Raw genomic sequence first — 27,572 nt, forward strand, 5'->3', positions numbered from 1 at the left:
TTCGGCAGCAGTACCCCTGTGCGTCGCTAGGCGTCGTCTGCGGCTCTGTGTCCGTCGTGATCGCCGGGATGACGTCGTTGCAGTACTTAGAAGGCCCTCGCGCGCTGACGTCAGTTCTTCTTTTTTCCGTGCCAGCAAGGGCAGATCCGGGAAGAGGAGTACTCTTAGTCATTTTTTGACTAACTTTTTTACCTATTTTAATCACTTCTCGAGTCGACCTTCGACTCGCGGTGCCGGTAGGGATACCTGGGTTTAAACCTTGCGAGGACTGTCACCGCTTGATGTCGGTGACCACCCCCACCGTCGGTGCCTTTACTGTCTTGGGGCCGACCACGATGACAAGTCGTGTCCCGACTGCCGGGCCTTGACCTCGAAGGCTAGGCAGGAGCGGTCCCGTGAGCGGTTCGGGCTCCGGCAGTCGGCTCCGCGCCGCGCAAGGTACCGGTCTAGGAGGAAATCGGGGGACCTGTCGGGCTCCAAGTCCTCAGGTAATTCGAGGCACTCAAAAAAGAAATCGAAGAGGCGTCATCGCTCATCCGACGCTCGCGCGACGCGGCCGGGGATTTGGGCGACACCACCCGCACGGCTCCGCCGGAGCCGCAAGCGCCGCGTCCAGCTCCACACCCGCCGGTCCCTGGGCTGCACGCGATGCCGGAGGAGATACATGACTTCCTCGTGACCATGAGGACTCACTTCCCTCCGTCGGACCCTGACGAGGTGCCTTCGGGCCCCGTGGGTCCGTCTGGGAGCCTTGCGGGCCGGCAGCTCCGGCCCCAGCGCCATCGGGTGCTTCAGTCCTGGCGCCGTCGTCGACTCCGATCCTGACGCCGCAGGGCCCCGCAGGATCCAGGCCTGGATCCGGGTCGTCACCAGTCGACCTCATGACTCCTCCGCTGAGCCGAAGGCAAAAACAACAATTGATAGACAGAATGCAGAACAATGTCATACATTCACCTCCGCTGAGCCGACCCTGAGTGTTTCGCCCACGACGTCATCCCCGTACAACAACGTCCCCAGTCCCAGCCCCGGTCCTGGTCCGGGTCCGGTGTCGAACCGGCATCGCCTGGCGCCGTCTCCGGCGCAGATGGGTGAGCAGTTCACCTACGAACCAGCTCCATCATTTTTCCCTTAAGAACAAATACCAAATGCACACCAAATTACAGTACAGAGAGAGATGTCTCAATGTAGTGCGATTCCTCTTTATTTGCATGGCCGTCCATGCAAATAAAGAGGAATCGCACTACATCGCTTCCCCTTTTTGTTCTGAACTTGGTTTTTTGTACTCATTTATGCCCATTGAGACATCTCTCTCTGTACTGTAATTTGGTGTGCATTTGGTATTTGTTCTTAATTTATTGGCGTGTGCGTCGCACACCGTTGGAGGGGTTTAGGGCCTTTTCCCCTCGCCTACTTGCACCCAGACCTATCCATTCCCAACACTAACGTGCTCAGTGCGCCCAGTTTTTCCCTGTACCTCTAAAAAACCCCAGTTCTCCATAGACCATCATTTTTCCCTGACTATCAGGAGATGAATGACGAGGAGGACTGGGAGGGGTCTGAGGACCCTCTGGCACTGCAGTGCCAGTTGAGCCAGGACTGGGCAGACGAGCTAGGGGAGGCCAGTGGTCTGAACACTTCCCCCGACACTGGATTCATCTCTTCTCCCTCCATGGCGTCGGAAGAGGGGGCTGCTTACAGCGTGTTGTTGAACAGGACGGCCAAGGTCTTTGCTCTTGAGCTCCCTGTTGCGGCCGTGAGGACTAACCTCCTCACTGAGGTGCTCAAACCGCAGGCAAGCTCCTTGGAGACTCTACTGCCGTTCAACTAAGCCCTCACCGATGTTCTGTTGGGCACCTTGCCCAAGCCCTCCACAGGCCTCCCTGTGGATCGGACCGTGGCCCGACGCCACCGCCTGGCTCCGGGCGACCCTAGCTTCCTGTCCGTTCACCCCACCCCAGAGAGCCTGGTGATCCAGGCCTCTACATCCCAGACCGCATTCCCGACCGCTCCTCCGGATCGGGAATCCAAAGGGTACGATCAGTTTGGGAAGCAAATGTTTTTCTCCTTAAGTTTGGGGCTGCGGTCTGTCAACACCGCCTGCCTTTAGGGCCGTTACACCCACTCCCTGTGGGATTCGGTTGCGGAGGTGCTGCCACAGTGCCCGGAGGAGGCCCGAGCAAAGCTCGCCCAAGCCCTGGCGGAAGGGCAGGATGCAGCACGCTACTCCATACGGTGTGGACTCGACACAACGGACTCGCTGGGTAGGACGATTGTAACGACGGTGGCGGTTCGCCGCCACGCCTTGCTGAGGTCCGCCAACTTTTTGGGTGATGTCCAGGCCACCCTAATGGACATGCCCTTTGATGGCCGTCGCCTCTTTGGCGACAAGGCGGATAGTGCGCTGTAGCGTTTCAAGGACTCCAGGGCTACGGCCAAGTCCTTGGGCCTAGGCCATCTGCCAGCGACTTCCGCTTTTCGCTCCTTTCGTGGCCAAGGAAGAGGCGCCCCCACACGTCCAGCCTGCCGCAGACCCAGGCTCAACGCGGTCGCGGATGTGGTTACCGCCGTGACGGTACCGGGGGGCACCGGCAGGGTCAGTCCACACTCGCCCCTGCAGCATCTGCCTCTAAGCCTTCCTAGTCCGGCATTTCAGGCCCATTCGTCGCCAGTGGGGGGCAGGGTCTGCCATCACCTCCCCCACTGGCGTACCATCACGTCGGACAGGTGGGTGCTGCAAATCGTCCGACGGGGCTACTCCCTCCCCTTTGAGGCGAACCCTCCAGCCATGTCACCGCAGTACCACCGCATGTCGCGAGATCACATGCAACTTCTGCAGGAGGAAGTTACGGCCCTCTTGGCCAAGGGGGCCATCGAGCGCTTTCCTGTGCCAGAAGTAGGACGTGGTTGCTATTCCCACTACTTTCTGGTACCAAAGAAGGGCAAAGGAGGCCTACGCCCTATCTTGGACCTACGGAGCGTCAACGGCTTCCTCCGGAAGAAGTTCAAGATACTGACTTTGGCTCAGGTCCTGGCTGCCCTGGACCCAGAAGACTGGATGGTAGCTTTGGACTTGCAGGACGTGTATTTCCACATCCCCATCCTGCCGGCCCAGCGGCGTTACCTGCGATTCATGGTAGGCCACGAGCACTTTCAGTTTACCGTGCTCCCCTTCGGCATTACCAGCGCCCCACGGGTGTTCACGAAAGTGATGGCGGTGGTCGCAGCTCATCTGTTCAGATTAGGGGTTTCAGTCTTCCCCTATCTCGACGATTGATTGTTGAAGGCGGGCTTGCCTCAGTCAGTCGTGTCCCACCTCCAGACTACGGCAGACCTCCTGCACTCGCTGGGGTTCTCCATCAACGTGCTGAAGTCACACCTGTGCCCCTCTCAGAAGCTCCTTTTCATCGGAGCAGTTCTGGACTCAGCGCAGTTTCGGGTTTATCCCCCCGAACAGCGGGTTCGGGCTATTCAGGCTCTGATTCCGATTTTTCAACCTTTATCCCAAGTCTCGGTCAGGTTGACGCTGTGGCTCCTGGGGCTGATGGCCTCCTGCATCCTTCTGGTGCATCACGCCAGGTGGCGGATGCGGGCTATTCAGTGGAACCTGAAGTTTCAGTGGGCACAGCATCAGGGCAACCTCTCCGACCACGTCCCGATCTCGGAGGCCACTGCGAGCCAGTTGCAGTGGTGGCTCACGAACCGCGATAGGGTCAGCGGCAGATCTCTCTCCCTTCCCCAACCGGAGCACGTATTTGTGAGAGATACGTCCCTCCTGGGATGGGGGGGGCACATGGGAGAGAGGGAGATCAGAGACCTCTGGTCTCCGGCGGAGTCCCAGCTCCATATCAACCTTCTGGAGCTGCGGGCGATCCATCTTGCAATGAAGGCATTCCTTCCCTCTGTCCGGGGAAGTGTAGTGCAGGTGTTCACGGACAACACCACTGCCATGTGGTACTGCAACAAACAGGGCGGGTGGGGTTGTGGATCCTCTGTCAGGAGGCTCTGCGTCTCTGGACATGGCTGGAACACCAGGCCGTCACCCTGGTGGTTCAACACCTGGCAGGTTCCCTGAACGCCAGGACGGACGAACTCAGCCGCATGATGGATCACGAATGGCGTCTGAACTCGGATGTGGCGCAAGGTCTCTTTCAGCAGTGGGGAGAGTCTTGGTGAGATCTATTCGCCGCCGAAGAGAACGCGCAATGTCATCAGTTCTGCGCGTTGGAATTTCCAAGGCGGCACTCGCTCAGAGACGCTTTTCGGCGCGAGTGGAGCTGCGGTCTGTTGTACTCCTTTCCGCCTATACCACGTCTCCCCAGAGTGCTGAAGAAGTTCAGACGGGAACGGGCCCAAGTCATCCTTGTGGCTCCGGACTGGGCGCGAAGATACTGGTATCCCGAGCTACTCAACATGTCAGTTGATCCCCCAATTCCTCTGCCTCTTCAGGAGGACCTTCTGTCGCAGCAGCAGGGGACGGTCCTCCACCCGAATCCTGTCCAGTCTCCACCTCCATGCATGGAGATTGGGCGGCGACAGTTGAGGCTATTAGACTTGCCTCCTGAAGTCTGTGATGTGATTCTGGCAGCCAGGCGACCCTCCACAAAAACGGTATACGCCTGCGGGTGGAACAAATTTGTGGCATGGTGCACAGCAAAGGGTGTAGATCCACTCTCTGCCCCCCTTTCAGAGGTTCTCCTCTTCCTTCTGTCTCTTGACCAGCAGGGCTCTGCTCTGGGCACTCTCAAGGGCTACCTCAGCCATTTCAGCCTTCTAAAGGCTTCCTGATCAGCCTTCTCTTTTCAAGTCCCTCGTTGTAAATAGATTCTTGAAAGGCATCACACACATGTTTCCTCCTGTTCCCTTCGTGATGCCTCAGTGGGACTTGAATCTTGTTCTGACATATCTGATGTGCACTCCCTTTGAGCCACTTCATACCTGTCCTCTTAGTCTTCTGACTCTTAAAGCTGCATTCCTGGTTGCCATCACCTGAGCCAGGAGGGTGAGTGAGCTCCAGGCTACATCTTCGAAACCTCCTTTCCTCTCTGTCCATCCGGACAAAGTTGTTCTGAGGACTCGTCCTTCTTTCCTGCCCAAGGTAGTCACAGCCTTTTACATCGGGCAGTCCATCACCTTGCCCACCTTCTTTCCGCCTCTGCATCCTTCGAAGGAGGAAGAGAGGCTCCACCGTCTGGACCCAAAATGTGCGCTCTCCTTCTATCTAGATCGCACACGCCAGTTCCAGGTGGACGACTTTGTTGGTTATGTGGGCGCTAAGAAGGGAAAGGCGGTGCACAGGAGGACCATATCTCGGTGGGTCGTCTTGTACATCAAGGTTTGCTACTTGACGAAAAAGGAGCCTCCTGTTGGGCTACGTGCCCATTCCACTCGGGCCACGGCGACTACTACTGCCCTGGGTCGGGGAGTCCCCTTGCAGGACATATGTCGCTCCCGTTTCGGTGGACAATCCATTGCGGTTAAAGCAGCTGTGGCCTGGAACTCTCTACCTTTGGCCCTTCGGGCTAATCGGACCTATTCGCTCTTCAAAAAAGCGCTTAAGACTCATCTGTTTAAAATGTCAGCTTAACTTTCAGTTTTTTCCAAGTAGCTTCTGCCTTGCTGCATCACCCCTCCGCGCCAGGATACTCTAGTAGTAATTGAGCGCGCTATAAAATCTTATATAACATAACTAGGCTGTGGGGTTTTAGGTTTAAACCTATAATAACTGATAAAACCCCACTGAAAGAGAAATAGCCCTCACCATTGTAAACATATAAACACTGAAAAAACACCTGCACAACCACAAACTAAATGCCATTCAAAGAAAGGAAAAGGAGAGTGAAATAGTCATTTGTTTCTTCCTGAAGGGCAAATACAATGTAACTTTGTTATACAAGCAAGCAACAGGAAAGACTGGGCTAACATTATTCTGCTTGAGTTTTGATGTTTAGGGATGCCACTAAAATATTGTTTCTTCCTTTTGCTTTTTTCAGTTTTCTGGTCTTTGGTCTAAAGATGCAGGGTTTAGAAGCATGTTTTAGTTCTCATTTAATTATTTTATAAACTGTAGAGCATCAGGAAATATCAAAACCATATTTGATATTTTGTCTGCGTTTGATTCTTTCACTGATAGGTAAAATGGCTGGTTTCATAGGAATCTTTCCTAATATGTGTCATCACATTTACCCACAGAGAATGGGTAAAAACCCTTAATACACCAGCCCACAGTTGTTTCTAGTTGGTCAGTATTGATAGTAGGTGAATTGCCAACACCTCAGGCTTTAAACACTCAGTGCAAGGTATAGTGACAAGTATATATATTAGGAGCGCCATCACCAAGCATCTGGGATAGTGGTTAAAACATGACACCAGACATTTGGAAAAACATGGAATGCAGTGTCACTTGGAATGCTCTGCAAAAAAGGTTATTTCCAAGTTCAACAAAAATTGGAGTGATATTGTTTGTATTTTTAGTGATTCAGCTGCGTATATCAAAAAGTTGTGATGACCTGTCAAAATTGATACCCGAGCTGAACTGATTCCCTGTAGGAGATCCTTGCCACTTGTTAGATGGTATGCTGAAAGCATCTTTACAATCTTCAGAGTTAATGAGGGATGCTATTGACTTTTTAGTCCATTCTGGTACTCCTTGAGAGTAGGCTGGGTGACACCTTTAGTGACTTTGGCACTGCAACATGTTCTATGTTAGAGTGCTTGGCACTTGGTAAGCAAAGCAATGTTGAAGAGCAATTCAGGAACGTTTATTCTACAATGTATGAGAAATGGCGTGCAATGATGCATAGAAATGTCCCTTCACCACCAATGGCATTTGAAGGCAATGAAACCTCACTGTGGTACTCTGTACAAGTTCTAGATCCCTTCAGTAAAGGGGAATTTCCTCTGTCTTTTCAAAAGTGCTGCTTCATTTTTGACCACTTCAAACACGCTGAGGGCAAAAGTGCCCAGCTCAATGCAAATGCTGCAAAACCTGCCCTGAGACTCACAATCTTCAAGTACACCAGTATTGGCATGGAAAGCTATGTCAGTGGCCAGAGTTAGCAAATTCTGTACTGGCTGTTTTGGCATTGCCCGTCTTAAGTGCCAATGTTGAGAGGGCCTTTTTACAGATATAAGTTTACATGGGAAGGAAAGAGCGAGCGTGCATGACCAAAGACTCACTGAAGAAGTATTGTAGGGTGTACTACGATAAGTTTAATTTGCAAAAATCTATTTGGACCTCATATACACTATACATACACTGTCTATATACCATGTTCTATTAGTGCAGAAAGCAAGCAATAATAAAAGCAAAACGTTCCATAAACACCGGAAAAACACTCTTTCTTTTGTTTTTAGTGGCGCGAAAGTGTGTAACCACTGATAACTGTTTATTAAGGTATTGAAATCACTGAAAAAACCCCACCAGAATTTACCAAAAATAGAAACTGAAAACAGGAAAGCCTAAACATAACATAACATAACAGGTCAGGCAGCCACGTGGGCCTCGCTGCACACGTTTGGTAGGCACTACTGCCTGGACAGCCAAGTGCGGAGAGATGTTTTTTTCGGCCGTTCTGTTCTCCAGGACTTTCCTGGGTGATCTTGGTTCGCAGACCCACCACCGGGGTTGGTATTGCTGGGGTATCTATTCTAAGGTAGGGAATCTAATGTGTTTCTTTAAGATGCACAAGTTACTTACCTTCGGTAACGATATATCTATAAGAAACATTAGTTATTGTTAGATTCCTTACCGCCCCACCCATCCTCCCCGTTCTGCAAACCGATATCTAGGGTTAAGGACATTCCTTTCAGGACCCTAGTTTCATGGCACCAGTGTCGGTTTCTATCATGGCTCTGCGTTACTGGCATGAAAGCTATGTACAGAACGGACGTCCGCGCGCGAGGGTGGCTTCTAAGTACTCAGACGACGTCAACCCGGCGATCGCAACGTCGACGACGGACGCGGAGCCACAGACGACGCCTAGCGACACGCAGGGGTACTGCTGCCGAAAACTCTCCGGATCCAGTCTGACGCCTGGGGATATTCTAAGATAAGGAATCTAACACTAACTAATGTTTTTTACAGATATATCGTTACCGAAGGTAAGTAACTTGTGCGTTAGTACAACTAACTATAACGGAGGAATTTCAATGGTTTTGTACGAGTGAAATGTCCAACTAACTATAACACCCCTAAAACCTTTGGTTTTTCAGTGAATTTCAAAGGTTTTTATAAATGCTAGTTCCTAACTATAACATGTCTGAAACCTATGGGTTTTTCAGTGAATTTCAAAGGTTTTGTAAATAAAAAAATTTAAATGTATTAATTCTTATATTTATTATTTTGATACTGATTTACTACATTTTTTTAAACTATTTATTTTTAGATATTTTATTTTTTAAATTACATTATACATTACAAAATATACTTTCTCAGAATGAATTACTATAGTTTAAATACTTTGCAAATAGGCAATAGACTTTTAAGTACAGTAGTTACAGTTGTTGCAATGGGCAACACAATTTCAAACACAATGCAACATTGAGCTGAATGGGAATTTCTAGTTAAATGCAATTAATTACTTTATGGATTACTTTTCTAACCACAGGATTGGATCCTAGATTCAGTCCTGGGACATCTCCTGTAAACAGTTTAATAAAAGCGTTTTGGTTACAGTAGTGATTTTTAAGGAATATTATTGTATTTTAAAAGTTGACACTTTGAAACTTTTTCACCAATGTTATCCTATGGGAGGAAATTCACTTAGCAAGTAAGTAGTGTTATCGTTACTTTTTCTTACTCCGTGGTGGATCCTGGATCCAGCACTGGTGCATGTCCTGTAAACAGTTGAAAGGATGCGTTTAAGTCATAGAAGCGATTTTTAAGGAATATTTGTAGTTTGTGAAAATAGACACTTTTCTGGTGAAAACCAGACAATGGATTCCTATGGTAGGAAATACAAGTTACTGGTAAGTATGGTTGGAATTACTTTTCAGGGTCAGTGCTGGGCTAAAAATGCAGCACTGGGTTCTCTCCTGATAACAGGTGAGTAAATCGGAATTCGTTGTTAGGATGATTTTAGGTGAATATTTAAAAGTTCCAAAACTCCACACTTAGAACAATTTCCAAGTGAAACCAGTCAATGTTAGCCCATGGAAGGAAATTCAAGTTACTGGTAAGTATGGTTAGAATTACTTTTCAGGAACAGTACTGGTCTGAAAGATGCTGCACTGAGGTCTCTCCTGATAACAGGGGAGTAATCGGAATTCGTAGTACATCCAGTAAGCGCCACAGAGCTGCGTAGCAGAAAGATGTAAAAAGAGGCAAAGCAGCGCAGTGTCGCTTCCTGGAAGCACCTGGTGGGCTACTTGGCCCCCATGGTCCCTCAGGTTTGAAGTGGAATTTTTTTCCTAACTTAAAACGCGTCACAGGGCGTGTTTGCAGACATGTCACCGCGGGCCCCGCCCCCTTCCTTCACCATTGTGCAATCGCACCCTGTGGTGCATTTTAAGTTGTGAGGTGTTGAGAGGCCACGCCCCTTTTTACACCTCTCTGCAACGCAGCTCTGAGGCACTTACTAGAGGTACCTGGCGGGCTAATTGGCCCCCAGGGACCCTCAAGACTGAAGAGTAATTAATTCCCCAACTTAAAACGCACCACAGGGTGCCTTTGCACAATAGTGAAGGAAGGGGGCGGGGCCTGAGATGACATGTCTGCAAACACTCCCTGTGGCACATTTTAAGTTGGGGAGTTAATTCCTCTTCAATCCTGAAGCCCACCAGGTACCTCCAGTATGCGCCACGGAGCTGGGTTGCAGAGAGGTGTTCAGAGGCCATGCCCCTTTTTACAACACTCTGCAACGCAGCTCTGTGGTGATTACTGGAGGTACCTGGTGGGCTAGTTGGCCCCCAGGCGGCCTCAATTCTGGCCCTGGGGACCCCATCCCCCTGGCCAGTTTATTTTGTTTTTATTTTTTTTATTTCAGGGGGGCCACATGGCCCCCCTCTTGGGCCACTACTAGCCCCGGCTCCCCGCGTCCTGCAGGAGCCGGCATTGCTTTTCCACATGGGGAGCAGCTAAAATGCTGCTCCCCCTGTGGAAAAGCAATCTGCTTTCCTATTTGGAAGAGAGAGCAGGTTTCCTGCTCTCTCTTCAAAATCAATCAATCAATCAGTGGATTTGTAAAGCGCACTACTTAACCGCTAGGGTCTCAAGGCGCGGGGGGGGGGGGAGGCACTGCTGCTAGTGGTCGAAAAGCCAGGTCTTGAGCAGTCTCCTGAAGGCCGGGAGGTCTGCGGTCTGTCGAAGGGGGAGGGGGTGGGCGTTCCAGGTCTTGGCGGCGCGGTGGGAGAAGGATCTGCCCCCGGAAGTGGTTCTGTGGATGCGCGGGACGGCGGCCAGGAACCGGTCGGCGGAGCGGAGTTTCCTATTCGGTACGTAGAAGGAGAGTCTATTGTTGAGATAGGCTGGGCCGGTCTTGTGGAGTGCCTTGTGTGCGTGGATCATGAGTTTGAAAGTGATTATTTTGTCGACGGGGAGCCAGTGCAGGTCTCTCAGGTGTGGGGTGATGTGGTCTCGGCGTGGGACGTCTAGGACCAGGCGTGCGAAGGCGTTCTGGATTCTTTGGAGTCTGCTGATGAGTATGGACGGGGCTCCGGCATAGAGGGCGTTTCCGTAGTCTAGTCGACTCCTGACGAGGGCGTGTGTGACGGTCTTTCGTGTGTCCGCCGGGATCCATCTGTAGATCTTGCGGAGCATACGGAGGGTGCGGAAGCAGGAGGAGGAGACTGCGTTGACTTGGTTGGTCATGCCGAGCTTTGAGTCGAGGATGACTCCTAGGTTGCGTGCGTGGTTGGTAGATGCCGGGGGGGGTTCCCAGTGATGCTGGCCACCAGGAATCGTCCCACGCTGAGGGGTTGGGCCCATGGATGAGGATCTCCGTCTTGTCTGTGTTCAGCTTGAGCCGGCTTGCCTCCATCCAATCGGCGACGGCCTTCATACCCTGGTGAAGGTTGGATTTGGCATTGAGGGGGTCCTTGGTGAGGGAGAGAGTCAGCTGGGTGTCTTCGGCGTAGGAGATTATGTTGAGGTCATGTAGTCTGGTGATGCGAGCGAGTGGAGCCATGTAGACGTTGAACAGCGGCGGGCTGAGGGATGATCCCTGCGGGACACCGCAGACGGTTTTGGTGGTTCCGGATTGGAACGGGGGGAGGCGGACTCTCTGGGTTCTGTCGGAGAGGAAGGAGGTGGTCCAATCCAGGGCCTTGTCTCGGATCCCTGCGTCGTAGAGGCATGTGCGTAGTGTGTGGTGGCAGACTGTGTCGAAGGCGGCGGAGAGGTCCAGGAGGATGAGGGCCGCTGTCTCGCCGTTGCCGAGTAGGATTCTGATGTCGTCTGTGGCGGCGATGAGGGCGGTCTCGGTGCTGTGGTTGCTGCGGAAGCCTGACTGGGAGGGGTCCAGGATTCTGTTGTCTTCTAGGTAGCGGGTGAGCTGGGTGTTGACGATCTTTTCGAGGACTTTCGCTGGGAACGGAAGCAGGGAGATGGGCCGGAAGTTCTTGAGGTCGCTTGGGTCTGCCTTGGGTTTCTTCAGTAGGGCGTTGATCTCTGCGTGCTTCCAGCTCTCAGGGAAGGTCACGGTCCCGAAGGAGAGGTTGATGATGTTACGCAGGTGGGGTGCAATGAGGCTGTCAGCTTTGTAGACGATGTGGTGGGGAAGAGGATCAGACGAGGAGCCTGAGTAGATGGTGCTCATGGTCTTGATTATGTCTTCGGTGCTCACGTTGGTCCATGTGGTAAGGAGGTCGTGGTCGGTGGGGTTCGGAGTGTTCGTCGTGGCGGGGTCCATAGGGTTCAGCTGGTTGAAGCTGTTGTGGATGTCGGTGATCTTGCGATGGAAGAAGGCAGCGAGGGTGTTGCACAGGGCTTGCGACGGCGGGATGTCGTTGGTGCAAGAGGTAGGATTGGAGAGTTCTTTCACGATGTTGAAGAGCTCTTTGTTGTTGTGGGCGTTGTTGTCGAGGCGGTCTTTGAACGAGGCTCTTTTGGTGGTCCTGATGAGGTGGTGATGTTTGCGAATGGCGTCTTTGTGGGCTACGTGGTTGCCGGGCGTTCTGTCGTTGAGCCAGATGTTTTCAAGTTTCCGGCAAGTGCGCTTGGAGGCCAGGAGCTTCGGGGTGAACCAGCTGGCTCTATGGCTGGTGTCTGTCGGTGGGTGTCTCACTGGGGCTAAGGTGTTGGCGCAGTCTTCCATCCAGAGTCTGAGGGTCGGTGGGCTGAGTGCGAGGTGTGTTTCTAGTAGTTCCTTGGTGACTTTGCCCCGGCGTCGGCGGGGGATCTGTAGGGTGCGGTGATGTGTGACGGGTTTCTGGAAGGTGAAGTGGACGCAGTGGTGGTCGGTCCAGGTGAGCTTGGAAGCGTGGCTGAAGGCAACGTGGGGGCTGGAGGAGAAGATGGCATTGAGCGTGTGGGGCGATGTGGGTCGGGGAGGTGACGATCTGTTTCAGTCCGAGGGTGGTGAGGTTGTCGACCAGGGTGGAGGAGTTGCTGTCGTTGTTTTCCAGATGGTAGTTTAGGTCGCCGAGCAGGATGTAGTCGGTGGAGGTCAGTGCGTGCGTGCTGATGAAGTCGGTGATGGAGTTGCATAATTGGGGACGTGGGCCGAGTGGTCTGTAGACGAGGGTGCCTCTGAGGGTGGTCTTGGGATCAGTGTGGATCTTGAAGTGCATGTGTTCGGCGGTGGTGAGGGTGTCGTCGGTGTTTGTGGAGACCTTGATGGTGTTCTTGTGGATGATGGCAATTCCTCCTCCGACTCCGTTGGTCCGGTCTCTGCATGAGATCTTGTATCCGTCGGGGATGGTCACTGTCCAGGTCTCGGTCAGGAAGGCAACGTCTGGTGATGTGGTGGTGAGTAGGTCCCAGAGCTCGACGGCGTGGTTGCGTGCGGAGCGGGTGTTGAGCAGGATGCATCGCAGTCGGTTGGGTCCCGTTGCTGTGGGAGCATCGGCGTCGTTGATGCAGGAGAAGTTGCAGTTCCGGCAGGAGAAGGGGCCATAAGTGCGTTTGGGGGTGGCCTTGTAGCAGTTGATGGTCCGTCCGTGGTTGAGAGCGATGAGGGTTTTGGCGTCGTAGCGGGCGTCCTGGGTGGTGTGGAGGCCAGGGGATCTGGCGCTGGGCGCAGACGGGCTTGACTTGGTGCGGCCGCGCAGCGGCCGCCATTTAAGGGGTAGTGGGGAGGGAGGATCAGCTGGGAGGCGGGAAATGCGAATGGGCACGGGGGGGGCTGCAGGGGAGGCAGCGGCGGGAAAACGCACACAGCAGCGGGGGAGAAAAGTTAGGTAAACGGGCAGGGGGCACAAGTACATAGCAACGGGGGGTACAGAATCAAGAAAGGGCAGGGGGCGCAGGCACACAGTGGCAGGGGTACCTGGCACGCAGGCAGCAGCGGCGGAGGACAGCAAACCAAGGTGCAGGGGGCACCAGGAGCACGAGAAAGCAGGGCGAGGCGACAGCAGGAGGATGGCACTGGCACTGGTGGCGCTGCAGTGGAGGGGGAGCGACCTACCTTGAAGGTAAAGGGTGAATTAGGAAAGCAGTTTGCAATGACAGGGTGGGAGCCGCGAGGCTCCCACCCTGTCATTGCAAACTACAGTGTCCCGGGGGTGGGCACCCCGGGACACTGCAGGAGCCGGCCCTGGGGGGTGGCGGTCCCCAGGGCCAAGACAAGACTCCAGGAGGGGGGCCCCCCCGCCCACATTTTGAAGAAGCCCCGGGGGTGGCGGTCCCGTCCCAGGGGCAGGGGGGCCTCAGAGCCCCCCTCACTTAATGTTTTGAAGCCCCGGGGGGTGGTGGTCCCCGGGGGTGGAGGGGCCTGAGAGCCCCCCACCCATTTTAAACAAGCCCCGAGGGGTGGCGGAGCCTTGGGCTGCGGGGGAGCCCTGTGAGCCCCCTGCATATATTAAGTTAGCGCCCCTAGGTGGCGGTCCCCAGGGCAGTGTGGGTGGGATTGGGACCACCCCACACTATTTTTTTGATGATGCCCCCGGGATTTGGCCCGCCCGGGGGCAAATTAGCATATTTAGCGCGGGAGACCGCATTTCTTTTTTTTTTTTTTTTTATCGGCAGGATAAAAAAAAATTGGGGGGGGGGTCTTGGGAGTCCTTGTGGGACCCCCTGGGCAGGCCAAGGCGGTCAGGCTGTTTCTACCCTGCCCCCTTTTCGCGTTTTGCAAATTTTTTTTGTAGTTTCTTGTGCCTCTCTTCTACCGAGACACAAGATGGCTGCCAACACTTCCTGATTTGGAGTGTTGACAGTCAATTAAAATACAGCTCGTGCACGGCAGGGTGCGCTTAGGCTGCGCTTAGGGTACGCGGACCCTTCGAGGCCATAGATATATATATATATATATATACTTTTAAATGTCATTTTCTCAGGAACTACTGAACGGATTTACACCATTTAAGCAAAAGGCACGAGTCTGAACTAAGGACTACCTCTTTGCCAAATTAGGTGTAATTCCGTTCAGCAGTTCAGGCTGTAGCTGCGGCTAAAGGTCCTATGGGAAATTGCATAGGGAAAACGCGTTTTGGGACCCCCCCTTTTTTCTCGGACCCCTCTTGATGATTCACTGTGAAACTTTCAGGATAGTAGCAGACCGGAGCTGGCCAAATGCTTTGAAAATTTCGATAAGATTCTACAACCGGCGCCAAAGTTATTCTAAATAGAATGTTGCGGATTTCCTATGGATAATAGGTCCTAACTATAACCAACTACTGGCGACCGCCAGTAGGATATATATATATATATATATATATATATATATATATATATATATATATATATATATATATATATATATATACATACATATCTGCTTGCAAAAACCAAAAGTTAGGCTCAGATTTCACTCGTACAAAACCATGGAAATTCAGTAGTTACAGTTACCTGAGCTAACTATAACTTACGCCCCGCAATGCACTGCTTATGATCTCACATATTACATCACTCATTACATGGTCAGTGACATTGCTGATGACATCTCAAATGACATCACTGATGACATCGTCCACAGAACCATTCACACTTCCACTCACACAACCACGCATGTACCCACTCACACACCCATACAACAGCTCACAAACCCACCCACTCACCAATCCATAGAGCCACTCGCACCCATTCAATCATCCACACTGCCACTGTCTTACCCATACACCTATTCACACACCCACTCATTCACCCATACAGCCTCTCAACAGAGCTACTCTCTAACCAATACAACCACTCACGTACCCACTCAAAAACCACTTACATACCCATTCACACATCCATACAAGCACTCACACGTCCACTCACTCACCCATACAGCCATGCATATGGACACTCACTCTCCAATAGAGCCACTCACTCACTGTAGGAAAGTGCCTCTATTCACATTTAGCCCGCTCTTTTTATCTGATGCATGATGTGATTTCGAATTTAAGTGCCCTGGGTCCGTGCTAACCAGGCTCCTAGTGCAGATCACTTTCCTAAAACTGTACCATGATTGGCACTACTTCAGCACGACTGTAAGTCTCTAGTAAATGGTAACCCTGGTACCTAGGGCCTGGGTACTGAAGAGGGTCCTCTAGGACTGCAGCATGAATTGTGCCACCATAGGGACCCCTCACCAAGACCATGCAACTGCCATTGCAGGCTGCATATCTTGGTACAGAAAAACTGAAGAGTCGACATGGCACACTGCCCTGTGTGCCATGCCCACATACATTGCATGAGGTATAGGTAGGTCACCCCTATTGCAGTCCTTACAGCCCTAAGGCAGGGTGCACTATATCCCATGTGTGGACATATCAGCATGCACAGATATTACCTACAATGTCTAATTACATTCTCGGATACTGTAAGTGCACAGGGAAGCCATAGAGAGTAAATAGGCTGGATACTTTTCATTACGAGTTTCCTAGCTACATGATGGCTTCACTGTACCCTAAGATGTTTATTACCAAGCATCTAGTCTTAATAAATCCTCACTGATGCCAGTGTTGAATTTATTAATAAATGTACACAGGAGACCTTCTTAAAGGGTCCCCTGTAAACCTACCGAGCACTGGTGTGGTCTCTGACCAGTCTTAACCAGCCTGCCGCCATCAGGCATGTTTCTTACCTCATGGGATGAGAGACAGTGCTCTGAGGCCAGGAACAAAGCCTGCTCTGGGCGCTGATGCATCAGACCTCCTCCAGGCTGCGACGGCCTACCAAGGCGGGAAGCTTCAAAGGGGATGCCGCCTTTGAAAGGCAACCCAGGCATCTCCAGATAGTGGAGGATGCCACCTCCCCTTTTCTACTCCCACTTTTGGCGGGAGAACAGGTGGAAAAATTAATTAGATAGGACGTGGGCTCACATTGTCAGCACCACCCCTAAGGTGGGACAGGCGATGTGGCCACTACTTGTCAATTCCTCCGTCTTGTGAAGGTAGAAAATCAACCTATCAGGGCTAGGTTAGTGCCCCTTCCCACAGAAAGTGGTCACTTAGAGAGAGTAGACACCCTAAAGGTAGGTAGCCCATTGGCTTCTATCTGTCACCCCCTTTAACACCGCTACATTTAGTATTTAGGTGGCATCCCTGGACCCTAAACTTAGTCGATGGACCTAAGTAGAGCAATGAACAAAGAAGAGCTGCTGACCTGAGAACTGGAGACCTGCTGCAGAAAATTGCTGCCAGACCCTGCCGGGTGCTTCCAGGGCTCAACAATTGTGGTGTGCTGTCTTGTCCTGCAGCTGTGAGACCTCTAAGAACACTCCAGCGTTCTACCATTTGCTGAGAAACTCCCTAGGAGTAGAGGAGCTACTCCCCTGCAGCCACTGAACTGCGAGGTCCAGTTTACTGATCTGCTGCTCTCCACCGACTGATGCAACAGCCAAGCCAGAAGAGGTACATCTGCCCCAAAGGGTCCCCATCGCACCACCACCAAGTGAGAGTACACCAAGACCTACCGGAGTTGTGCTGTGCCAATACCTAGGGTATCGGCCCCTCTACACCGATGACCAAGAAGAAAGAGTTCAATCCGGACTCCAACTTCACAGGACACAGATATTGATCGAGGGACTTTGAGACCCCTGAGACCTGCTCCGTGAGTGGTGCAGCAGTTCTGAAATTGCCCCTGCGACCTGCCTGCCCCTAACCGCGAGGACCTTCTCGGCGCTTGGCTGCCCCATCCTACTCTGCACCCAGCCCGCCCGGCCTGGGTAACAACGAACAAGCTGTGGTCCTGAGTCCCTTGCAACCTGCTTCCTCAAATAGGACATCCTGGACATACATTTGAGTCTCTCTGTGCAGCGTGTTTTCAGGCTTCCCCCTTCTTTGTAGCGCCCTGGCTACCAACAACCTCAGCGACTTGCTCCTGTCCGAATCTGGGACACTCCTGTTCTTACGCTACTAGAACATTGGACCTGGCCCTGCTACTTAACTAAATTCAGAAGGTGAGCCTTCAAGAACACACTGTGATTTTATATGCTTATTCCTATTTTCGCCCATTGACATCTATTGTGCGTAATAGCGCACAAGTGATTTATTTTGAGAACTTTGAAAAATCATTACTCAAAAAATACTTACCTTACAACTAAGTTCTTGGTCTGGAAATTATATAAAAATCAATTGTATTTTTACAAAATGGTCTTTAATTTGTTCTTGAGTGTGTGTCTCATTCCATGCCTCTGTAAGTACAACAAATTCTTAGCACTAACCTCTGATAAGCCTAACAGCTCGCCAACACCCCCACAAAAAGAGCGTTAGTAATACCTACTTTTGTGTCAGTATACCAGTAAAGGATCCAGTGGACTCTCTGCACGGTGTACTTCGTTTTAGTACACTATACAGAAGGCCAGCAACCTACACAAACCCACTCAGTTAAGCAAACACCCACTCAAACAGCTACTCACTCACCCATAAAACCTTTCACAAACCCATTCACTCATCCATATAGCCACTCACATACCCACTCACCCACCCATACAGCCACTCACATACCCACTCACCCACCCATACAGCCACTCACCCATAAAGCCACCCACCCACCCACTCACCCACCCACCCACTCACTCACCCACCCACTCACTCTCTCTCACCAATACAACCACTCATACAGCCGCTCACTCACCTATACACTAGTCACATATCCACTTATACACCAATACAGCTGCTCACACTTATTCACTCATACAGTCACTCACACGGACACAGTCACACAACTACTCGGATTACATATGTTAGAAATGTTATCACTTAGTAGTAGTACAGAAAGAATAGTACTTTAATGTATGCAGTAGGTTAGTATATATCTTTAAGTTTCAAAATCGTTTTAGACCATAACACTCACTGGATGATGTAATTTGAGATGTAATATGTGAGGTTATAACAGTGTATGGTGGGGCATAACTTATAGTCAGCTCAAGTAACTAAAACTGATGAATTTGTATGAGTGAAATCTGAGCCTACCTCCATTTTTGGTTATTGCTGTGAATTTCTAAAGTTTTTTTTGCATTTCCTAACTATAACGTCCTTGTAACCTTTGGTTTTTGTCAGTGAATTCCGAAGTTTTTTTAATTTTATTTTTTAACTGTAACCCTTGTGAGTGGGTATGTAGCTCTGTGAGTGGGTGTGTGAGTGGCTGTATGGGTCTGTGGATGGATGTGTGAGTGGCTGTAATGGATCTGTAAGTTGGTGTATGAGTGGCTGTTTGGGTGTGTAAGTAGTTTTATGCAGCTGTGAGTGGGTGTGGAAGTGTCTGAGTGGGTCTGTGGGTGGCTGTGAGAGTGCCTGAGTTGATCTGTGAGTAGGTGCATGAGTGGGTTTGTGAGTGAGTTCATGAGTCTGAGTGGGTCTGTAAATGGGTCAGTGAGTCTCATTGGTTCTGTGAGTGAGTGTTTAAGTGGCTCTGTGACTGGCTGCATGAGTCTCTGGTTCTGGGAGTGACTGAGAGTGGCTTAGTTCTGAGTGGGTGCATGAGTCTCTGAGTGGATCCGTGAGTGTGTGTGGGAGTCTCTGAGTAGTTCTGTGACTGGGTGCATGACTGTGAGTGGGTCTGTCAGTGTATGCATAAGTGTCTGAGTGGGTCTGTGAGTGCATGCATGAGTCTCAATGGGTTTGTGCCTGGGTGCATGAGTCTCTGACTGGGTTTGTGAGTCCGTGCATGAAAACCTGAGGGGATTTGTGAGTGGGTGCATGAGCCTCTGAATAGGTGTGTGAGTAGGTTTGTGTGAGCCTCTGAGTGGGTCTGTAAGTGGGTGCATGAGTGTCTGAGTGGGCCGCGAGTCTCTGAGTGGGTCTGTGATTGGGTGCGTGAGTGTCTGAATGTGCCTGAGAGCGCATTAGTTTCTGAGTGAGGGTATAAATATATATATTTAAAATCTTTCGGCAATATTCGCGAATTTGTGGTGCCGTTACATATGGGGCAGCTCTTTGGGGACCAAGGGATTGTGCAGAACTGCAGATAGTTGAAGATAATTTCCTAAAAAGGGTTTTATCTGTACCAAACTTATGTACCAACTATAAGTGCCACATTGAACTGAGAGCACCTTACATTACTGACACCATTGCAGTAGCGCATATTCTTATGTTGCATTCGGTATGGCGAAGAGAGACCCTTGCCTTAACAAGAGACATTGTAAAGGATGTTCTGAAATTAGATGGAGTAGGTAACATCACGTGGTTAACCTATGTGGAATCCACATTGAAAGCGGTTGGGCTACACTGCCTCTTCTTGGACCCTAATACTTGTTGTTCAATCTCAAAAACTGATCTAAAAATGCAATTGCTTTCTAATCGGCAGATAAAAAGGAGGCTAAAAATATTAATCTGTCGACAGTAAAAACATACTTGACTTCTAGCATAATGCAAAAGGATACAAATACCATATATTTATCCTTCGACACTAACCTACAGCATAGGTATATTCTGGTGAGATTTCGTATGAATTATATACCTTTAATGCTGGGTTTTCCCCGTAATGTTTATGTTGCTTCTGACCTCCCATTTTGTCCATGTGATCAGCAATCTGCACAGAATGACTTACATTTTTTTGTTTTTCTCTAAACTATATTGTGATGAAAGGAAGCGATTTATTATCCCCATTATGCGTAAAATAAAGTTTAGACAGTGTTGTGTAGCCCTTTATTACCTCCAAACATTACCTGATCCTTTTGTTCGTTGTTTTCTGGCGTCCTTTTTGCTATCTGCATTAAAAAAGAGACGTATAATTTGCTAAAATGTATACTGATCAATGAACTGATTTTATTGTCTAGTGTAAATAATTATGAATTTGTATTTTTATATTACCATTTAATTTGTTTTTTAACCATACTGTAATGTTGTGAAACACTGCAAATGTTTCTTTTTGCTGTAGTATACTTTTTATCCCTACATTGTGTTGGCGAAATAGTTCTTCTGACTGACTGACACAGGGGGCCCAACTGAGCGCCGTGAAGAAGATCGTACACGGGGGGAACCTTTTTCAACATCTTGAACACACAAGGGTCCCACAAACACCCCTATATTCGATTCATGGGGTCAGGGTACCTCTACTCTGACCTCTTCCATCTCTTTCAATGTTGATTCTGACTCCTCACAACCTTGTGCCATTAGATAAAATGGCGGCTGCAATTTTCTCCACAGGTTGCCGCCAGCCAATAACAATATTCCTGTTGGCGTGTGTATTCGAGACCAGTCACAAAATAGTTGTGAAGAATTTGCGACCCTTGATATATAAATTTGTAATATCTCCAAACTACTGAACGGATTAACACCAAATAACTAAAAGAGCTCTTTCTGGACCAGCAGCTACCTTTCTGCCAAATTTGGTGTAATTCCATCCAGCAGTTCAGGATGTAGTAGTGTTCAAAATTCCTATGGGAATTAACATGGGGAAATGCACTTTTTATTTGTTTCGCCCGCCCCGCTTTTCTCAGCCCCCTCTCGACAAAACACCCTGAAACTTTCCATGCACAATCAGACTCACCGTCATGCTATTTTTGGGAAAATTACTTGAAGATTCATCAACCGGCGCCACAGATATAGACAAGTCAAAAAAAGCTTTTTATATGGATACTGGACTGAACTATAACTACCTACTGGCGACCGCTAGAAGGTAATTAATTTTAATTAGAGTGGTGGTAGCCACTTTTATAGTTAGTGACCAGAGAGAGGGATCGTTGTCTCTTAATAACTTTGCACCAGTATGACGAATGTCCGTGAAATTTTGCGGACCTTGTGCCCCCGTTTTGTTCTTGGGAGTCCCAAAGTTTCAAGGCATTTGGTCAGGGGATCCCAAAACAGACGTAAATATCAAATACATTTTACATAGACTTTTGTATTTCACATAACATGAAAACAGTTAGTTGGATTTTGAATACATTTGGAATGATTGTGTATTACGATGCACAGATGATTCTGTGGGGTACTGCTGGTAAGTATTTCATATGTTTTAAGTGTTTTTTGTTTAGGTATATCTGTGGCCGTGGTAGTACCATGGTACTTCTGAGGTATATAGCGATGTCAAGTCATTCGCTGACTGCCTTTACAAAACTTAAAGGCAGAAAATGTATTTGTAGCTTGAGTTTCCTTGTAATCTGCGTTCTGCTATTCAATGTAGGTAAGTATTAGGTTTGGTATTTTTTTCCATACCTATTACCACTTTGCTAAAGTGGTAATCGGTAGGGACAAAGATTTATAAGTTTATACATTTAAGGAAAAAATACGGAGTACTGCGGTACTAAAATATAAATAAAATGTTTTTAAATAGTCTCTAAGACACTGTATTTTAATATTATAGTGTTTTAAAGCGATTTTGCAATTCTTTAAATTGTTAAATATGCACACAAAAGTGTACAGAGTTGCGTGTTAATTTGTAAAAATGACCACGCTACTTAAAGAAAACAGCAGTTCACTGTACACTGGTATAAAAATATAGATACATTTAACAAATATGGTAACCTTAGAAATTCGTTTTGGGGTACTGCAACAATCCCGCACTACTCTGTTTTTATCGAGAAATTAATAAATATATATCTGAAAGAGACACATTAGTGATAGATTCATTACCTTAGAATTACCCCAGGCGTCAGACTGGTTCCGGAAGTTTTCGTCAGCAGTACCCCTGCACGTCGGAAGGTGGCGTTGTGCGGCTCCGCGTCAATAGTAGGCGTCATGATCGCCGGGATGACGTTGCGGCAGCTACTTAGACGCCGCCCTCGCACGCTGACGTCAGTTCTTTCATTTTCCACGCCAGCAAGCGCAGATCCGGAGAGAGCGCGGTAACCCCAGTCATTTTTTGACTGAGTTTTTGGGGACTTTTGTCTCTGTCTTGTGAGTCTTTGACTCCTTGTGTATAGGGATGCCCCGTTTCAAGTCTTACGAGGTTTGTCCCCGCATGATGTTGGTGACGGACCCGCACTACTGCCTTGGGTGCGACCCCACGTCGTGCCCCGACTGACAGGCCATGGCTCCGAAAACTTTGCGCGAGTTGTCCCGAAAGTTGCTTGAGGCCCTGGAGTCGGCTTCATGCCATTCAAGGTCCCGCTCCCGTGAGAGGTCAAGGGACCAGTCGCGGAGTCGCCACCATCGTTCGACGAAGTCTTCGCACTCGGGGTCAGGTAAGACGGAGCACAAGAAGTCGAAGAAGCGACGTCGCTCTGCGCCTTCCCCTAGCCTGTCGCGCAACACAGCTCAGGGTGCCCGTGGTGCCTCCCCCGTGGCTCCTGCAGAGCCTACGCAGTTGCCATCGGCCTACCCGCCCTTTCTGGGTCCGTCGGCGACTCCGGCCCAGCTGCAGGAATTTCTGTCAGCCAAGGCCCGTTGGCCTCTGCTGGCATGCCTTCGGGCCCGCTGGTCCGACTGGGGGTCCTCGCCCTTCATCGGCGGCTCCGGCCCCGACGTTGTCGATGACGACTCCGGCCTCGGCGCCGCAAGACCCCATGGATCCATGCAAGTATCCCAGCCGATGTTGGTTAACCTCGTCTGATCTCCACCGACATCTACTGCACAGCCATTGGCGTCGGCCGGGTACCCGGACTATGTCGTACCCGGCTCCCACCCCGACAAGGAGATGGAGCCTAACCGGTGTTGATCGAAGCCGATTCCAACGCCAAAGGGGAATTTTTATCCCTATCTCCATCCTCCTCCATCTTTCTTACCTGCCCATCAGGTTATGGTGAACAGGGAGGACTGAGAGGGGTCTGAAGACCCTCTCTGTCCATTGCCAGTTAGACCTGGACTGGGCAGAGGATTTGGGAGACGCCGGTGATCTGGATTTCTCACCAGAACCTGACGCACTGTCTCCTTCTTCCGTGGCTACAGAGGAGGGTGGTACGTATTCAGTGGTGTTACGTAGGGCAGTAGAGGCTCTCCACCTCTAGCTCCCTACAGGGGTCGCCAGGACTAACCTCCTGACAGAAGTGCTGTGGCCGACGGCTTCCTCTGCAGAGCTGCTGTAGCCCTTTAATGATGCACTTTCAGACGTCCTTTTGTGCACCGGGTCCTGGCCCAACACAGGGGCTGGTGTGGATAGGAAAGTGGCCCAACGCCAACGACTGGCCCTGGGCGACCTCATTTACCTCTCCCAACACCCTACCCCTGAGAGCTTGGTTGTCCAATCCTCTGCGTCCCCAAGCGCATTCCCTTCCGCACCTCAGGACAGGGAATCCAAGAAACTGGAGCAGTTTGGGAAGAAGATTTTCTCTTCCGCCAGTTTAGGGCTGCGGTCTGTGAACACCGCATGCCTCTTGGGCGTTATTCCCACTCTTTGTGGGATACGGTGGCGCAGGTGCTGCCTCAGTGTCCGGACGAGGCCCAGATGGTGCTCTCCCAAGCTATTGCTGAGGGGAGAGATGCAGTCAAGTTAACGATTTGTTGTGGCCTTGACACCGCTAACTCGCTGTCAGAGCGATTTCCATGACCGTGGCGCTATGCCGTCACGCCTGGCTGAGGACCACTGGCTTTTCAGGGGATGTCCAGAACACACTGATGGACATGCCCTTTGATGGCACTCGCCTTTTTGGTGACAGGGCAGATAGTGCGTTTGAGTGCTTTAAGGACTTGCGGGCTACGGCAAAGCCCTTGGGCCTTTCGGCCACGCGCATTCATCGGGGTCTGCTTTTCGCTCCTTTTGTGACCAAGAAAGGGGCGCCCAAACACGTTCGTTTCAGAGCCACAGGTTTGCGCAGCAACAGACTCAGCGCAACCGCGCACCTGTGACCCACAGAGGTGGGTTACGGGGCCGGCAGGCGGGTCAGTCCACTACCTCTCCTGCCACCACTGCCTCCAAACCTTCCTAGACCGGTGTTTCAGGCCCACCAGACGCCAGTGGGCGGCAGGATTCGCCATCACCTTCCCCACTGGTGCACCATCACTACGGACAGGTGGGTTTTACAGATTGTCTGAAGGGGCTACTCCCTCACCTTCGAGACCACCCCTCCAGCCATGCCACCTCAGTACCACTGCATGTCGGGGATCACTTGGCACTTCTCCAGCAGGAAGTTGTGGCCCTCTTGGCCAAGGGGGCCATCAAGCATGTTCCAAAGCCAGAAGTAGGTTGTGGTTGTTACTCCCACTACTTCCTGGTTCCAAAGAAGGACAAGGGCCTGCGTCCTATCTTAGAACTTTTGAACGTCAATCGCTTCCTCCATAAGGAAAAGTTCAAGAAGCTCACACTTGCTCAGGTCTTGTCTTCCCTGGACCCACAAGACTGGATGGGAGCGTTGGACTTGCAGGATGCTTATTTTCATAACCCCTTCCTGCCGTCCCACCGGCGCTACATTCGGTTCACGGTAGGCCATGCTCACTTTCAGCTCACCGTGCTCCATTTTGACCTTACCAGTGCCCCTCGGGTGTTCACAAAAGTGATGGCGGTGGTCGCAGCTCATCTGCGCAGATCAGGGGTTTCAGTCTTCCCCTATCTCAACGACTGGTTGTTGAAGGAGGGCTCGTCCTGGCAGTCGTCTCCTATCTCCAGACTACGGCCGACCTGCATTTGCTGGGGTTCTCCATCAACGTGCCGAAGTCGCACCTGATTCCTTCTCAGAAGCTCCTGTTTATCGGAGTGGTTCGGGACACTGGAACAGCGAGTCTGGGACATTCGGGCTATAATTCCGATCTTTCGGCCCTTGTCCTGGGTTTCAGTCAGGATGACCTTGAGGCTGCTGGGCCTCATGGTCTCCTGCATCCTGCTGACAAATCATGCCAGGTGGCATATGCGGGCTCTACAGTAAGCTGAAGTTCCAGTGGGCGCAGCATCAAGGGGACCCGTCCGAGTACATCCAGATCTTGGAGGGCACTGCACGACAGTTGCAGTGGTGGCTCACGAACCGGCATTGGGCCAGCGGCAGATCACTCTTCCCTTCCCCAACCGGAGCACATAGTGGTGACGGATGCGTCCCTCCTGGGATGGGGTGGCCACGTGGGAGAGGCGGAGATCAGAGGCCTCTGGTCTCTGGCGGAGTCCAGGCTCCATCTTAACCTTCTGGAGCTCGGGGCGATCCTACTTGCACTGAAGGCATTCCTTCCCTCTGTCAGGGGGAGAGTAGTGCAGGTGTTCACAGACAACACCACCGCCATGCGGTACTGCAACAAGCAAGGCGAGGTGGGGTCGTGGACCCTATGTTAGGAGGCTCTGCGTCTCTGGACATGGATGGAACATAAAGGCATTTCCTTGGTGGTTCAACACTTGGCAGGTTCTCTGAACACCAGGGCGGGCGAACTCAGCCACAGCTGCATGATGGATCACGAATGGCGTCTTCACTCGGAGGTGACGCAAGGTCTCTTTCAACAGTATGTAGAGCCTTGGTTAGAGCTATTCACCACCGAAGGGAACGCGCAATGTTGGCGGTTCTGCGTGTTGGAATTTCGGCAACGCTTTTTGTCGTGGGTGGAGTTGTGGTCTATATTGCCCCTTTCCGGCTATACCACTTCTACCCTGAGTGCTGAAGAAGATCAGGCGCGACCGGGCCCAAGTCATTCTTGTGGCCCCAGACTGGGCTCAAAGAGTTTGGTATCCCGAGCTACTCAGTATGAGCGTGGATCCCTCGATCCGAATGCCTGTTCGGGAGACTCTTCTGTTGCAGCAGCAGGGGACGGTCCTCTACCCAAACCTTTCCATCCTCCACCTACATGCGTGGAGATTGAGCGGCGACAGTTGATTCCATTTGACTTGCCTCCTGAAGTCTGTGATATCCTTCTGGCAGCCAGGCATCCCTCCACTAAATCGGTATACGCCTGCAGGTGGAACAAATTTGTGGCATGGTGCACAGCAAAGGCTGTGGATCCCCTTTCTGCCCCTCTTTCACAAGTCCTTTTGTTCCTTCTTTCTCTGGCCCAGCAGGGCTCCGCTCTGGGCACTATTAAGGGCTACCTTTCTGCGATTTCGGCCTTTCTCAGGCTCCCTGCAGCCCTCTCTTTTCACGTCCCCTGTTGTAAATAGATTTCTCAAAGGCATTACTCACCTTTTCCCTCCTATTCCGTTTGTAATGCCGCAGTGGGAATTCAATCTACTTCTTACTTATCTGATGTGCGCTCATTTTGAGCCACTTCACAACTGTTTATTAACTTTGAAGACTGCTTTCCTGGTTGCCATCACCTCCGCTAGGTGTGTGACTGAGCTCCAGGCTCTTACCTGTAAGCTTCCCTTTCTGTCTGTTTATCCAGACAAGGTTGTCCTTCGCACTTGTCCTTCCTTCTTGCCAAAGGTCATTACCGCCTTCCTCATCAGGCAAACTATCACCTTGCCCACTTTATTTCCGCCTCCGCACCTTTCCAGAGAGGAAGGGAGGCTCCACCGCCTGGACCCGAAACGTGCACTCTCATTCTACCTAAATTGCACACACCAGTTCCGGGTGGATGACCAGCTCTTTGTTGGCTACGTAGGCGCCAAGAAAGGCTGGGCTGTACACAAGAGGACTATCTCCCGATGGGTCGTCTTGTGTATCAAGGCCTGTTATTCTCTTGCTAAATAGGAACCTCCGGTGGGGTTGTGCGCCCATTCTACCAAGGCGACAGCAGCTACCACTGAATTGGTACGTGGTGCCTGCCTGCAAGACATCTGTCAGGCAGCCACGTGTTCCTTGCTGCACACTTTTACTAAGCATTATTGCCTTGACAGTCAAGTCCGGAGGGATGGATTCTTTGGCCGTTCTGTTCTCCGTGGCTTTCTGGTGTGATCTTGGTTCGCAGACCCACCACCCGGGTTGCTACTGCTGGGGTATCTATTCTAAGGTAAGGAATCTATCACTAACGTGTTTCCTTTAGATGAACAAGTTACTTACCTTTGGTAACCATATATCTGTAAGAAACATTAGTTAGTGATAGATTCCTTACCGCCCCACTCATCCTCCCTGTTCTGCGAACTGATTTCTAGGACTACGGTCATCCTTTTCAGGGCCCTAGTTTCAATGGTCCGTATCTTGATTGGCTCTGCGTTCCTGGTGCGGAAAGTCGTGTACAGAACGGACGTTAGAGCCGTGGGCGCGTCTAAGTAGCTCATCCAGTCTGACGCCCGGGGGTAATTCTAAGGTGAGGAATCTATCACTAAT

General features: G+C 50.7%; 1 protein-coding gene across 1 annotated transcript in view; it reads left to right on the forward strand.

The window, feature by feature from the left end:
• KIF14 (kinesin family member 14) overlaps positions 1–27,572 on the forward strand; it is a 606,238-nt gene that overhangs the window by 526,046 nt on the left and 52,620 nt on the right. The gene's annotated exons all lie outside the window — the stretch shown is intronic.

This window comes from Lissotriton helveticus, chromosome 1_1 (assembly GCF_964261635.1).
Source record: "Lissotriton helveticus chromosome 1_1, aLisHel1.1, whole genome shotgun sequence".
NCBI classification, from domain to species: domain Eukaryota; kingdom Metazoa; phylum Chordata; class Amphibia; order Caudata; family Salamandridae; genus Lissotriton; species Lissotriton helveticus.